Source organism: Ptychodera flava, chromosome 4 (assembly GCF_041260155.1).
Source record: "Ptychodera flava strain L36383 chromosome 4, AS_Pfla_20210202, whole genome shotgun sequence".
NCBI classification, from domain to species: domain Eukaryota; kingdom Metazoa; phylum Hemichordata; class Enteropneusta; family Ptychoderidae; genus Ptychodera; species Ptychodera flava.
In genome coordinates, this window is record NC_091931.1 from 17,017,431 (window position 1) to 17,033,911 (window position 16,481).

Sequence of the window (16,481 nt, forward strand, 5' to 3'; positions counted from 1 at the left end):
TTTTGTACGCGGGGCCGAGGGATATGAAGGGACGAAAGGGTAGGTAATTTGCATAACAATTCCTAATAAAGAAAACTACCAACCACTATTTTGGAACCCCATTAATCTAACTCTAACCAACACAAACAAACAAAAACACACGAAAACAACTACTATTCAAATATTGCGAACATTTTTCATTTGCATGGTAGCCTGGACGACGTCCCCCGTTCATTATGACTTTTGATGAATTATGACAAAGCTATACTGGAGCAGGTAACAAGAGACCATTAATTTAATGTGATTCTGGTTTATAGGAATACCAAATAATAACCACATGTTCTTGTCCAGTTGCAGTTGCGTGTTGCTTTTCAATAAGAAAACACAAACATTCATGCTCAAGCTAAATATGGTATCTCATTGAGATGAAATGACCTGTGAAACTGTGTAAGAATTAAAGAATATGTAATTTATTGAATCTCTCAGATTTCTGTCACCACAGTGTCAAAACTCAGTACAATCAGTGGTTAAATTGTTTTATGCACGAAAGTCTCTTCAGGTTATTGTGTGAGCCCAATCAGCTGCAAGTCACTGTAGTCTATGCGTGGAATTCAAAATATTTTCATTATCTCCCATCTTTTGTATGTGCTTTATATCACACACTTGGCATATTTGCATGAGGATAGCCCATATTTTGCAATCCTACCTATTTAGACTTTCATGAGTTGTCTCAGTCAGTGCTCAACAACATTTATTATACTCGCTTGTCATCAGCTATCTTTTGTTTGAAAATGACAAATGCTAACTGTGCCACTGTAATGGGATTTAAATGCTTGTATGTCCACCACTGACTTGTTATACCACACAAGCTAAATTTTTAAAACTCTCACCATGCTTGGTTGAACATACATTGTTGCATCAAGTTGGGTCACATGCAACATTTTGTAATGAAATCTTAAATTGGCCGTGCCTTTCATGTAGACAAGGATAGAAGCTTGTCTGGAGGTACAATCAAAATCCTCTGTATGCGTTTAGAAAAGGGGCAGTTTTGACACTTTTGCATTTATGTACCAGCCATTTTTTTGCACTGAGTCCTTGGTACAAGTATTCCAAGTTTTCTAGTAATCACAAGAAGGTCAACAAGAGCAACGTTGTCCCTTCAACCAAACGTGTTTAGTCTTTTGTGGTGATACTAAGAGGTGAGGATATTACACTCATCCACCAAATAGGTAATCCTTATTACACCAAGGGTATATGAGAGAAGGTCCCAGTCATTTGCCTGGGACCTCCCTAAAATCTGTTTATCCACTGTTATCAACTGATGAGTAAGTAATGATAAATGCTAAAATGGTGTGATATAATCATAACATTTTTATTACTACCCTTTTCAGTAATAGAGCGCGAAGCTACTGCAGTGAACTGCAATAAAATGCTCACATTAATTAGTTTCAGCTGTAGCCAGCTGGCAAAGTCGACAACATTGTATGTCCCATGCAGACAGTTGTCTGGGGAAGTTGAAATAAAAAAGATTTGTACATGGACCAGTGCATGGTAATGTTACATTGTATCTTAATCTTGAACACAAGGTGGCCAATCGTAAACTCTCATTTACAACTCGAGCCTCAGACAGAGCTAGTTTAGCCTTTGTACAAGCAGACTTTTTGGTCTTTATCAAGTAGCCTTGTTCAACACCAAAGTGGCCACGGCTACAGCTGAAACTAATTAGTGTAAGCAGTTTTATTGCAGTTCACTGCAGTGGCTCCGCGCTCTATTACTGCAAATGGTTGTATTTTACAGTGTGTGCTGATGTAAGAAAGCTGTGGAGGCAGTTTTCATATTACAGTAGAAAATGAATCGTTTGTTTATTCAAACGAGGATCTCATACAGCTTATCACAAAACAGTGTAAAACATTGAAATGAGTTCGTATCATCCATTTGGATGCATAAACTCTGGTATAAAATACACAAAACACTGGCAATCAAATCAAACAAACAATAGATAAATAAAAGCTCATGTGGATCATGCAATCTCACCATTTTGGGCTAGTGAATGGACGCATATATCTACTTTTAGTATAATGAATATGAATGATCGGTAATGTTAATATAAATCAATACTAAAAATACTACAGTTAAATATTCATACATTGTTGTATGCCTAAAGCAATGCACAATGAAATTTAAATTGTAAATATTTATATAATCTACGAGAAAGAGATAGAAAGTCAGATACCTTATCAAAATTATCACATGAGAAAACCATTCTAAAGCTAAATATAAAACCAACAAATTAATTTCATGATCTGTTGCCAAGCTAATAAATCTTCTTGACTCATAAAAACCCTTTCCCCATAAAAGTGCCTTCAGTGTTTGTCTCATAAAGAGCAAAAGATCTTTGGTCTACTTGTAATTAAGCAAAGTCGGATTCTTATATCTGGTCATCCTTTTGGATTCACTTAAGAAAAATTATGTCCATTTACATTTTGTTTACTTTCTTGTATTTTTGTATGGCTTTATGTGGGTCTGAAATAAGTAATAATAATAATACAATACAAAACAATGCTTTACAAAACTTTGCTGCTCAACAACACACTAAAGGAGCGCGGTAAGGCAAATGTTACAAAGCTCAAATTAGTTACGAGACAGTTGTATGTGCTGCTACTTGGAGATAAAGTATCAGAAATACATTTCATAAGAGATTAGTTTATCTTTAAGGCTAAAGAAGTGATCACGAGTAATAATAACATAAAAAACAGACAGGATAATTTCATATAATTATATTCACTGTCGTTATGACGATCACTTTTACAGAGATATCAGTTTAAAACATGTAATTTACCTTTACAACTCATCAAATTGGGCGGGTCAGCTACATTTCCATTATCAGTACTAATAATGTCAACAAAATGTCAAAGTTGGCTATAGAATGTAATACGAAAATTAATAGGAATACGAATACGAAAATGATGTTTGTTTAAAAAATCTCTCCTTCAAAGACGACTGGCCGTTTGTTTTTAAAATCTCTCCTCTAATGATGGCAACGATATTTTTCGACCTAGGACCTAAAAAAGATCGGATTTTTTCAACTTACATTCTCAGAATATACAAGTATGATAATAACACATGAGAGCGAGGGCAATATCACGATTTATTGCCTGCCATAGGGATGGTGGTCATGATCGAAATACTGATGATGCCCTCGCCTGCGGCTCGGGCATCATCAGTATTTCGATCATGACCACCAGCCCGAGGGCAGGCAAAAAATCGTGATATTGCCCTAGCTCTCATGTGTTATTATTTTTATTACACCGAACAAGCAAACATGCAAAGATAAAAAAACACAAAGACTTCTTCGAGTACATTTCGCCTTCTGAGTCCGGACCTCAGCGTAAAATGTTGTCAGTGCCGAGTCTAGGGTTGCTAAAGTTTGCCGATATCCTCGGTGGGGTATCCAAATCTGTTGCTAGCGTAGTCGCTGAACACAGAAATTGCATTCCTTGTTGCCATTTTCGTTCGTTTGCTGTTTACTTGCATCAAAATATCGTCTAACTGTGCCGGTGACAGCTCTGCATGACGTTTCGCAGCCAAAAGTTGCCAACTGCAAAGTACAACAAGCGAACGACAATTTGTTTTGCGCAGAAAGGATGCGCAGTAAGTAAAATGACGTCATCCATGTAATATCAAATGCAGAGGGCATCATCAAGTTCGCAGAGGGCATCATCACATTCGCAGAGGGCATCATCACGTTCTTTTACATGTCACGTGAGTCGTGTTTAACCAATGGCAGTGCACGCTGAATGAGTGAGGTGTAATAAACAAGTATGATAATTATCAGAAAAGCAGTCAAAGTTCTATGAAGACAGAACTTTTTTATAAAGTTTTGAAATTTGGACTAAAAATACAAAAAAAAAATTGTCAGTGACTCCAATACGAATACGAATACGAATATAACTTCGGCATCATCTTAGTGCTATGTGATATGTCACCTTATATTCATTTGTAGGATGATCAGGTGGATGGAGCATTTAAAAATGGCATTTTTATGAGTCTATTCAGTATTACACTTGAACTATGTGTAGCTAATCGCACTACAGTATTAGTATAACATATTAGAATATTCATATAGAATATTCATATATAACATGACGTAACAACAAAGCCCCTAGAGCATCAACAGCCTCTATCGGTGTTTTTCCCCCAAGGCAAGTGTACCACAGTTCTTACATACACCAGGTTACATCGTATTGAAATACAACTCACCCTTTGATGTGGTGCAGCTATTATCACTTAATAACACATTTCCGCCTTCTGTGAAATAGCCTTGGGGATCGATTCAGACACACTTCCCATTTCCTATCGGACAAGAGTTCTAAAAACGTCCCCCTACAAATAACTTCAAGTAGGTGTGTGAACGGATACGCGTAGTTCACTGACTGAGAATCGAAGAGCCACAATAATGTGAAAATCGATGGAATTAGCTTATAATGTGCCACCAATTAAAATTAGTTTTTTATGAGAAAAGAAACACACACTTATGTACAGAAATAATTAGGTGATCAGAGAATCCTAAAAAACCCCGATGAAATGCATATCTGAATACTGGTCTTTTCGATATATAAGCGAGGAAGTGTGTAAGTAGAAGGGTGTGATGCTCCCGGGATGACATTTATACCAACACATAATTTATAAGCTTTTAAATAGATGCAAGCAGTAACCATCACACAATCACTATAGTTCAACTACATGACTAGTGAGACATAGGCCATGGGATCGGTGGTACGGCGAAATCAGGTGTCATGGTTTGAGCTTAGAACTTTTACGTCCAAGCAATATTATTTCACCGTCGAGTGTATATATATATATATATATATATATATATATATATATATATATATATATATATATATATATATATATATATATATAGATAGATAGATAGATAGATAGATAGATAGATAGATAGATAGATAGATAGATAGATAAATAAATAAATATGCCTTGGTCGATGTTCACAATATGAATGTGAAAGAGGTTCGGGATGATGGACAAGGCTCGTGTAACTCATAATTCTCATCCTAGACACCATTGTTATCGGGGGTATCAGTACATACATGCCTGGCGACAAGGTAAATTTCCCCGCACCATGCAAGAAATGAATGTCGTAGAGATTTGTGACCTTATAATGGACAAAAAAGCGTACATTTACTGATGCTACGCTCCCCGCGCCTGTGAGTCCCATTTTGTGAACCAAAACTGTATCCTTAGTGTGACCTCAACAGCCAGAGAGCGATTACCCCGGGCTTCACCTTTGGGTTGACCTCTACATGCAAATATTATACTCCACCTCCTCCATTTCATCTTTAGAATTCCGAGCCTAATACGTCAAAAAGGTAAGAGTTTGACCTGCTTTCAGTTGTTTTTTAACTGAAATATTTTGCACAGGAGCAAAGTAAGTACACCGATAACATGGGAAAGCATAGACACCAAGTTTCCCAGAGTTTACGGTCAGCGCGCCCTATATGCTTTGTGAAAAATCAGAGGCTGCTTGGATTTGTTATCTGCATTCATGTCCATTAAAGATAACTGGACGTTTTATTCGACCCTGTCATGATTAATATTCATCGTCGTTTACATACAGGAAAGTCACTCCTTGACTGCTACCTATTGTTGCAACGCTTTTGGTCACATATCTTACAGTTACTTTCCTAAACCTACTTCAGGCGTGGAAAATCCGATTCACCATGTCCAAACCAATGCTGGTGTGTGTGGATGACTATGAAAAGTATGCTAGAGAACACCTAAATCAGCACGATGTGACGAATTTTACTCGTGGAGCGGACGAGGAAGTAAGTTTGAAGGAAAATAGACAGACGTTTCGTCGGTTTTGGATAAAGCCCAGAGTTCTGCGAGACGTCTCAAAACGAGACTTATCAACATCAATTCTTGGTCAGAAAATTGACTTCCCGGTTTTAATCGGGCCGGCAGGGTTTCATTGTTTGGCCCATCACGAAGGAGAAGTGGCCGCTGCCAAAGCCGCAAAAGTGATGAAGACGTGTATGGTGTTGAGTACATACTCAACAAAATCCTTGGAGGAAGTAAGTCAGGCTGCTCCCAATGGTCTTCGATGGTTTCAGTTGTATATTTTGCGGCAAAGCTCAGTAGCTGTTAATCTGGTGAGAAGGGCGGAGGCGGCTGGTTACAAAGCATTGGTTTTGACGGTTGATATGCCACTCTTCGGAAGACGACGCAGTCATTTGTATGCGGGTGGATTGCAAATACCGCCACACGTACACTTTGCACATTTCCCAAAGCAGCTTCAGGATGAAGTTAAGGAAGACAAAAATTTGGTGGATGCCACACTAACCTGGGAGTGTGTTGGATGGTTGAAGTCCATCACCAAACTGCCAATTGTCCTGAAGGGCATTTTGACCCCGGAAGATGCTTTACTAGCGGTGCAGCACGAAGTTGCTGGTATTGTGGTGTCTAACCATGGCGGGAGACAGTTAGACTACGTGCAACCGACAATAGAAGTTCTGCCAAAGATTGTTGAAGCAGTTAATGGCAAGGTTGAAGTCTACATGGATAGCGGTGTACGTACTGGTACAGACGTCTTCAAGGCATTGGCTTTGGGAGCAAAAGCTGTATTTGTTGCCAGCCCTATCATTTATGGGCTTGCATATGACGGGGAAGAAGGAGCCAGACAAGTGTTACAGATTCTGAGGGATGAGTTGAGCTTGGCAATGGCTCTGTCCGGTTGCTCTAATGTCAGCGATATCAAGCAAGAATATGTGGTGCATGAATCCCGATATGCAAAGTTATAAAGTCATAGACATTTTCATGTTGGGTATTGCAGGCAAATGTGTATAGTGACCTGTGATTGTATTACACTTATGTTTGGTAAAGGTCAACATGAAAAGTTTTAGTATTTGAAAAACCAGAAATCATATTGAAGCGTTGTATATTTTACAAGATATATGTCAAAGTATAGTATGTTTGTTATTGTCAGATACCAGAGAGTGACCAACTTTAGTAATTTTCCTATCAGATTTGAACTCACGAACTACTGACCGTAGCTATTCACATAGCAGAGACGTTCGGTTAAAGCCCTAACCCCTAATCCCCCCAAAAAAGAAATCAGGAAAAATGACAAAAAACAAAACAAAACAAAACAAAAAAATTGTAACACTCTTATTTTTCTGTTGATTCTAAGGGAGAGTTCGTTTTTTTACGGGGAGGGGATGCCGTTGGAAATCAGGAGATTGACTTTTGCAAAACCATTTTTCAGGGGCGGGGTCAGATTTTACGAAGGTTTGTATAGATTTAGGTTAAAAAACCCAACAGAATTGACCAAAAAGTATACAAAACAGAATATGAACATGGCTTTAATATACCTGAACATGGGATAACAAGCAGAAAAGCGCACTTTTGTTGACAAAAATAAAATGTTCAAGTTGACCAGGAGAAACAAGTGTCATTCCATGTTCACGATATAACTATTATAACACTCTGCATACAGCAAAAATAGCTAAAACTTTTGATTATATGGTGTTATATGAAGTTTTGCAAAGATATTTAGACTTTGTAATTATGAACATTAAACAAGAAATTTAATTTTAGAATTTCACTGATATGTTGATTCACTATACATAATGTAGTCTATGAGGAAACTATGAACAATATTTTTCCAATGTAAAACTAGCTAAATTGTGTATTTATAGACACTTGACAATTGTTATTAATGCACTTGATTTGACTAGGTTGGTTACAAATGCATGTGTTTGCAAGAAAGGTGATTTTGGAATATAACGGAATATGTTGATTCACTATGTAACGTAGTCTATGAGGAAATTATGAATAATTTTTACGATACAAAACTAGCTAATTCTGTGTAATTATAGACACTTGATTATTGATATTAATGTAGTTGATGAGACTAGGGTGCCTACAAGTGCATGTGTGTGCAAAAAAATCGGCTTTTAGAATTTCATCGAAATGTTGATTTACTATACATTGTCTATGAGGATAATATGAATAAATGTTTTACAATACAAAACTAGCTAAATCTGTGTATTTATAGACTCATGATTATTGATATAAATGTACTTGATTAGACTAGGGTGGTTACAAGAGCATGTGTGTGCAAAAAAATTTGATTTTTGAATTTCACTAAAATGTTGATTCACTATACATTGTAGTCTATGAGGAAACTATGAATAATTTTTTTACAATACAAAACTAGCTAAATCTGTGTATTTATAGACGCTGAATTATTGATATTAATGTACTTGATTAATTAATTACTTTCTAATTTGCCTACTTAGTGAACTTTCCTTATTAGTGGGCTATGTCCTGAAATACTGCATTAAATTGTATAGAAGGTGGTTCATATATTGATCTTCCGGTAGTGTTAAATGACTGCGACGATATGTAGCAGTATCATGTCAATATACTGCTGAGTTGCATATTTAATGAATTTTCGTAATTAGGCTCTGTCAAAAAATGGTCATCAAATTTCATGAAACTTTGTACAAATATTGAGCATACATTGCTTTAATAGTGAATAAAGACGTTTATCAGTTTCATGTCAATAAATTGGAATTTGCATATTTAATGAACTTTCGTAATTAGCGTGATATGTCCAGAAATACTGCATCAAATTTGATGAAACTTGGTACAGATGTTGATCTCACAGAGCTGAAATACAATTCAGTGACACTTAGAGGTATAGTTTAAATGATTGCTAATTTGCATATATATTTAATTTTTGTTTTTAGGATGAAACACTGCGTCAAATTTTGTGAAATGTGGTACAAGTGACAATCTGTCAGTGTAATAATAGGATGAAAAAATGTTTGGCAATATCTACATCTACATCTACATAGGGTAGAGCCAAGATTGGTTTTACGTTTTCATCATCATGGAACTCATTTTCAGCTATAAAGCCCCAACTGTATCGCAATGTTTTTAATCATAGCTCAAGTAATGAATAGTACTCTATCCTCGCTCTCGGAGGACTTGTAATCAAATTACCCATTATTAAGTGGGAACTGTGTCATTAACGATGCCTTGTTTTTACTGAAATCTAAAACCTACAACAACGAGGCTGTTTCAAAGACTTCTCGCTAAGTAGAAGTAATTCGCAGGGATAAACACTGTATCCTTATTTAACAACATTTCTGGGCAAGACTGTCGACGCTGAAGGATCTAATGTCAATATTTGTCGCTGGTTTTGTATTTTGCACTTGAAAATCTAAAGATGAGCTCTGTACACAAAAACATGTTGCCAAAATAATAAGTTGTGCATGGCACTTCAAATTTATACTCAGTTGTTGTCACAACTTTCTGGCTGTTTTGTTCTTGAACTTCACGATTTGTACTTCCTGCATCGAAAAAATAATTTTCTCTTCAGATTTACAATGACATAATTGTAAAGTGATATGCTTACCTATAGAAGTGTTCTATTAAGCTGATGTGCTGTGTTCCTGTGAAATAAAGTCATGATGTTATAAGTTCCTCACTGAATCGCGACCAGGAAAATGATCGCTCGCGAATATATTCAGTATGACCACAGTGCTTTCTGCAGTTCAATCGATAAAGTTTCACATAATTTTAAATCATCGATTTGAATATTTAGCTTTCAGAAAAAAGTTTCAAGGATCGCAGACTTTGTTCAGTTGGTATGTGTGTCTAACGATGGGGTCTAGCTATATTATTAAAGCTTATGTTCGCTATTTTACAATATTTACCTAGATCTTTAAAAGACATTTGCATAGTTTTACGAATATCTTTTCACTGCAATGACTCTGTATTGTATAGTCGGTATTTCATTTTCAAGAACTGTAACTTTTGAGATTTACAAGATTTTAGTTAATTCACAACCAGCATCAGTTCCTCGTCATCTTCTATAGTAAGGACGTTGAAGTACGATTAGGCATTGAAACAAAACAGACTTTGTACAACAAACAACGATAGTTTACGAAAAAATCAATTCTGTCTTAAAGCCCCGAATTTTATGCATTATTTTCATGATTTTACTTTCAAACCGTGTAAATGTGCTAACGAAAGGAAGTGTTTAGAAGTATCGCTGCTCGCTGATTACGACCATGCCTACACGTTTTTGACAGGCTGAATAATAAACGGGTGCCGCACTCATAAAATGGCGTCCCCGTGGAAAAGTACAAAAAAAAAAAAAAAAAAAAAAAAAAAAAAAAAAAAAAAAAAAAACAGTATTTCCTTCACATCGCATGGATCATACTAGAAACAAACATGATGTCATTTACTTGAATGCACAAGACACGAGGGCCAACATTTTGTTGTTGTAATCTTTATTTTCTCTGTCATATGATTAGTTTTTGAAAAAGGCGGGAAATCTAAAATGATGTTAAAGCTTTCAATTTTCATGCCACTTTCGACACTTATGACAGTGTTATATACTTTTTAAGTCTTTAATGGGTCTCATTCAAACAAGACTCTTGGAAAGCTGAGGATATTTTGAGATCGGTTTATTACACATGGCAGCTATATTCAGTTGTCAACAATCACATTGGACAACAACAATATTGGACAATAATAAGATTTGACATTAACACAAATGAAGAACAAGAATAATGGAAAAAAATCAGTAAAGAGCTAAAGTCAATAGAGCTTTGTGAATAGGGATCCTTCATTTTTATGGGGAACAGGCGGTGGATATCGGAAAAAAGAGGGGGGGGGGTGATACAAAACGGTTATGAAGGGGTTTCAAATTTTAGAATATACAGTTTGAGGGTGTATATTTTACAAAATATGGTAAGAAACTATGACATTACCAAAATAGAAAAGAAGTTTCAAAAAAGTAATAGACTATGGTTTATTCTCAAGGAAGTCCACAATATGAAAATGATTCTATCAGCAACAGTGTTGATTGCAGTGGTATAGACAAGACAACAAATTGCACAAATCCCGGCGTGTAGCATAAGGACGGTACAATGATAACAAATATTGTCTTATTTCGTCTCTGTGACGTTTCTTGCCTGAAAAAGGTAAATAGCCAAAATTCTACATAAATCTAGTAAGTTCGAAGTCGTCATAATTAGATTATAAACAGCTGAGTTTGTACAACATTAGCACAATACCGTCGTGATTTAGCAGTTTACAATCTGTATCGAAACAGTTGCTAAAAACTACAGACTGCTCAAATCCCTCTTGCATAATAGAGATAGGGTTCTTGTATCACTATGACGTCACTTCTGACCTGAAAATGGTAAATAGCCGAAAGTTGCAGCGTCTTTAGTATAAGCTTGTATTGTCAAATTCAGCCCCATATCCCATTATAGCTACATTATAAATTTCAAATAGTATAATCAGGTCAATACTTTTGGCCGGGTTAACATTTTAGAATTGATGAAGAAGGGTCACATGATAGATTGATTACTTTGAGTCTGGATCAACCTACATTCATGCGTTTCCAAAATTCAATGGGCCCCTCCTGTAAATAATGAAGGCTCCCTTGTCAAATGGAATAAGTAACTACACAGATTTGAGGCCAGAGGCTCAGTAGTTACATTAGTAGTAATATAGTAAATTTCTTTCTGCAGAAAATAACCGACATCGTACATAACAAAGGAGAAAACACAAAAAAGTATTTCTGGTGAGGGTCATGGAATTAGTTCAGTTGAACTAGTCTTTTGGACTAGTCTTCACTTCAAGTCAACTTCAAGTGTTCTCTCTTGTAATGAATCTGATCAAACGTTAGAGTTGTGTCACGTGGAGAACGCGGATATATATATATATATATATTATATATATATATATATATATATATATATATATATATATCCAATCCTGCCTCTGATCAAATGTCCTGAAAACGTTCTACATATTAACTTTGCCCACACTCCGTCCTAACAAAGGACATCGATATGACATGGGCATTGATCATGATTGCTGCACATATCGGTCGCTGGTTTGGCAAATTTGCTTGCCTAAATTGATCCTCGCCATTTTCAGTTTCATCACAACTTTTGAAATGTCGGTTGCTAATGGGGTGACCATGATCATATTTTGTCTAATTTTGGTTTGTAGTATATCTTTGGCTTAGTGTTGTTACTATTTCGTTTTACACATTGGGTTAAGTTATTTTACATACTTGGTTAGTATTTCTTATTTTGATGATACATAACCTTGTCGACAAACTTTCAATATAACTGTCAATCGAAGTGTAATGCGAAGTGCTCTGAAATGGTACGATACTTTACGCCCCATCAACCACAACATTAGAAAACAATGGCATTGGACAACAGAAAAGATCGGACACTGCACTTATAAAGAACAAAATTAATGAAAAATACAGTATAGAGTTACAGCCAATAGAGTTTTTGTGATTGTTACCATTATTTTTTGTGGGGACGGGGCAGTGGATATGGGAGTGAGTTTACAAAACCATTATTGAGGGGTTCATATTTTAAAAATAGACAGTTTCAGGGGGTATGCTTTACAAAAGATTTGTAATGAACTATGACATTACTAAAATAGAAAAAGTGATTCTGTTTAAATAAAATCTTGGAAAAATATAAATAGGATTATATCATTAACAGTGCTGATTGTAATAGTAAACAGACAACAAATTGTACAAATGCCGGCGTGTAGCATAATAAGTTAGTAAATACTGTGTCACCATGACATTTCTTGCTTGACAGAAATAGCCTACAAACTGCACAAATCAAGTAAGTTTGAAATCATCATAATGGGATTGTAAATAGCTAAAGTTGGAAACTCTAACTGTTTACAATCTCGTCGTGATTCAGCGGTTTACAATCTGTATCGAAACATCTGGTAAACAACAAGCTGCTCAAATCCGGTCTTGTAACATAATAGGGATAGTAAATACTGGCTTACTGTATCACTATTACATTGCTGACCTGCAAAATGGCGAATGGCTAAAAGGTACAGATTGTGTCTAAAGTTTAGAAACATGAGGTTGTGTTGTTAAATTCCAGCACCCTATCTTGATTGCACATTTTTGCTACATTATATTAATCAGATCAATAATTTTGACCGGGGTCACATTTTACAATTTACGAACAAAATAGCATCATATTTTAGAATGATCACTCTGAGGGAAGCTCAACTATCATTTCTTACGTTTCTTAAATTCCACGGAGCCCCTCCCTGTAAAAAATAAAGGTCCCTTATCAAATCGAACAAGTCACAGCACAGAATTGAGGCAATAAGCTCCATGCCCGTAAGACTTCGTGCAAGTACAGTTAAGCGCTCATTCGCAGGGAACAAAAAAGTTAATGTGTAATAAGGACAGACTTTACAACAGTCTGCATATTCAAGTTTTCAACTTCAAATGTTCTCTCTTGTAATGAATCTGATCAAACGTTAGAGTTGTGTCACGTGGAGAACGTGGATATATCCAATCCTGCCTCTGATCAAAATTCCTGAAAACGTTCTACATATTAACTTTGCCCACACTCCGTCACTAACAAAGGACATTGATATGACATGGGCATTGATCATGGTTGCTGCACATATTGGTTTGGCAAATTTCCTGACCTAAATTGATCCTCGCCATTTTCAGTTTCATCACAACTTTTGAAGTGTCGGTTGCTAAGGGAGTGACCATGATCATATTTTGTCTAATTTTCTTTTGTAGTATATCTCTTGTTTAGTATTTTTACTTATTTAGTTTTTCATATTGGGTTAATTTATTTTACATACTTGATTAGTATTTCTAATTTTGATGATACATAACCTTGTCAACAAACTTTCAATATGATTATCAATCAAAGTGTAATGTGAAGTGCTCTGAAATAGCTAGTGTTGGAGTATTTGCTAATTGTTAAACTGGCGTCATTCGGATTTTCTCGTAAATTTTCCATTTATCAGACAAGCTCCTATCGTCCCAGATCAATGGCTTAGAATAAATGAACAACATTAAAAACAGCGTATATTCAATTGAAAACCCAGAAGCTGTAGATGAATTTGTGTAACAGTTAGGTCATGCAATAAGCATAACGATTCTTCTGTGACTGATTTTGTTTAATGCAAGATTCTTCTTATATTGTTTGACATGTTGAAAGATACTGAATAAATGGGTGACCATGCATATATTCGACCCCGGTTTCAGACAAATTAAATAAAACCATCGGAAAAATGAATTAGTTGTCATGACCATTAATTCATTTTCCGCGATGGAATCATGTATCGTGTATACAACCGGGGTTGAATATATGCATGGTCACCCATTCATTCAGTATCTTTCAACATGTCAAACAAAGGAAGTAGTATCTCGTCTCAAACAAAATTCATTAAAATGGCCGATTTTGTTCCCTTAAGTCTTTCACTTTCGAAGCGCGAATTAGCGGAAGGTGCATAGTATTTCTCCTGCATTTCTAATGGGGTTCTCCTCTTAGTGAGTTTGTAAGCATACAGCAAGAAGCCTCCCAAATTTCGTTGGATGTGATCCAAGTAAAGAGTGAATTACAGTTAACCCTGGACGATCAATATATCGTTTGACCGTTGCTCTACCCGGCCTATTGTTGGTTGAATTTGACTAGATCCCCGGTCTAGGCAGGCGTGTGTCGAAAAATCCGTGGTGCTTACTCAACGAAGCACAAGTTGTTCAGCCTGTTGCTTGCTGGACCATTAGATATTAGAACAGGGTGGTAAGCTTATGGATAACGACATGTGACTGTTTTTGCGTTCGAAGACTTTATAGGATTTTTCGGGTATTAGCAAAGCGTTATGACTTCAAACATTCAGTTTCCTGTGAGTAAAGCTGCGATTTCCATTTTGAAAATATTCAGTCTGTTTGTCGGTCATGATAAAAGTATTCTTTTCGAAAATTCTTAAAGAATTCGAAAATGGAATCATACCTTCCTTTAAACTGGAACTAGAGATGCACTCTGTACTTTTAATATGGGTGGGTCTAAACCACCGGTTATTGATCAAAATAGATTGTTCAGTAAACCATCACATGACCTTTTTGAGGGGAAAAAAACTGAGGGAAGATACTTTGCTTTTTAATAAATGCCATATACATGTACGTCACGAACAGAACGTCAATCGAATGTATCAGGAACCGCGCAGTGCACGCTGGGAGATTTAATAGTCGCTCACGGTCACAATATTCGCCACTCAATATCCTTGATCGCACGTAGGAAAAGGTTTAACCTTGACTTTGTTGGGTCCCGGTTCAAGGCCTACATGGCCTGATTGTCAGAAAGCGAATTCATTGACAGATTCGTTGGCAGCTAACGAACACAACAGTTGTGAGAGGTTGTAGCCGCGGCGAGAACGCATAACGGCAGCGTTTTACTATACCAAACCTTACGCTACATAAAGGGAAAACTGTGTGGCGCCATCACCATCAACACTATGACGGCGGTCGATGCGTTCTTTGGAATGGTTCTGTACTACACGTGTTTAACTGTTATGTTACTCGCAGTCTGCTGGAAAACGCTGAAGTATTTCTACCCAGAAGTCACGTTACCCACACCTGTGAGACTCCGCGACGGGAGAAAGAAAGAGTAAGCATGAACACGAACAAAGCGTATCCGTAATTTGAAAGGTAAAACGTCAAGTGCAGGTTGTTCAACATGATAAGCAGCGCTATGGAGATCGTCGAATTTGGGTTACCAGAGATTTCCATGCGTGAGCAGAACTACACAGGCTAAAATTGCCTGCATATTACAAGACTTCCGTCGCTGAAATGTCGAAAGACATGGAAATTATTTGTTCACCACCACACTACCATGAAAGTGGCAGCACGTCCGTACTCTAGCATGACCTCTCTTGCATATATCTAGAAGGTAAAGTATTCACGACAAATCACCCGAGACTGACATTGAATGATGTTTACTGTTGTGACCTTATGAACTCTGAACGCGTATACAAAGCACAGCACAGACACGTGTCCTGAAGCTGACCCGAATTGAACTGCTGACGACCTCGATTCACCCCAAGTAGATGGCCTTAGCGCTGTGTGATATGTCATCTTACATTCATTTGTAGGATGACCAGGTTGATGAACGTATTTATAAACGACTTTTCATTTGTCTATTTATCTTTACACTTGAATGATGTCTAGCAAATCGCGCTATTTTACGAAAGAATTGGAATATACATGTATGTAAACAATGGAGTGTCTCATCGCCATGAGTGTCCTTGTGTTAGGCATATTTCACCATAATCTGTACATATTGCGTGTAATTAAAGTCTTCCGCTGAATGACATGCACCAATTCACATTTTTACCCTGTCGACGGTAGTTTTCTTGGATTTTTGTCATGTAAACGGTTTTCTAAGGTTAGAGTCAAGACGTTGCTTGAGTCACACCGCACCTCTGCAGTTTTTCCGCCCTTGACAAATTAGCTTCAGGCTAGAAGAGTCCTTCTGAAATAAGTATGAAGGAAGAAGCAGAGAAGCCTGATCCCGTGATTCTTCCAGGATTAAATTCAAAGTAAATATTGTATTTAGGCCTATCGTGGATAAAGTGAGTTAACAATAAATATCGAT

The 16,481-nt window shown here is 36.6% G+C and overlaps 1 pseudogene; it reads left to right on the forward strand.

Moving 5' to 3' along the window:
* The first annotated feature begins 5,243 nt into the window (after positions 1-5,243).
* On the forward strand, positions 5,244-8,536 carry LOC139131034 (2-Hydroxyacid oxidase 1 pseudogene; annotated as a pseudogene).
* The last annotated feature ends 7,945 nt before the right edge of the window (positions 8,537-16,481 follow it).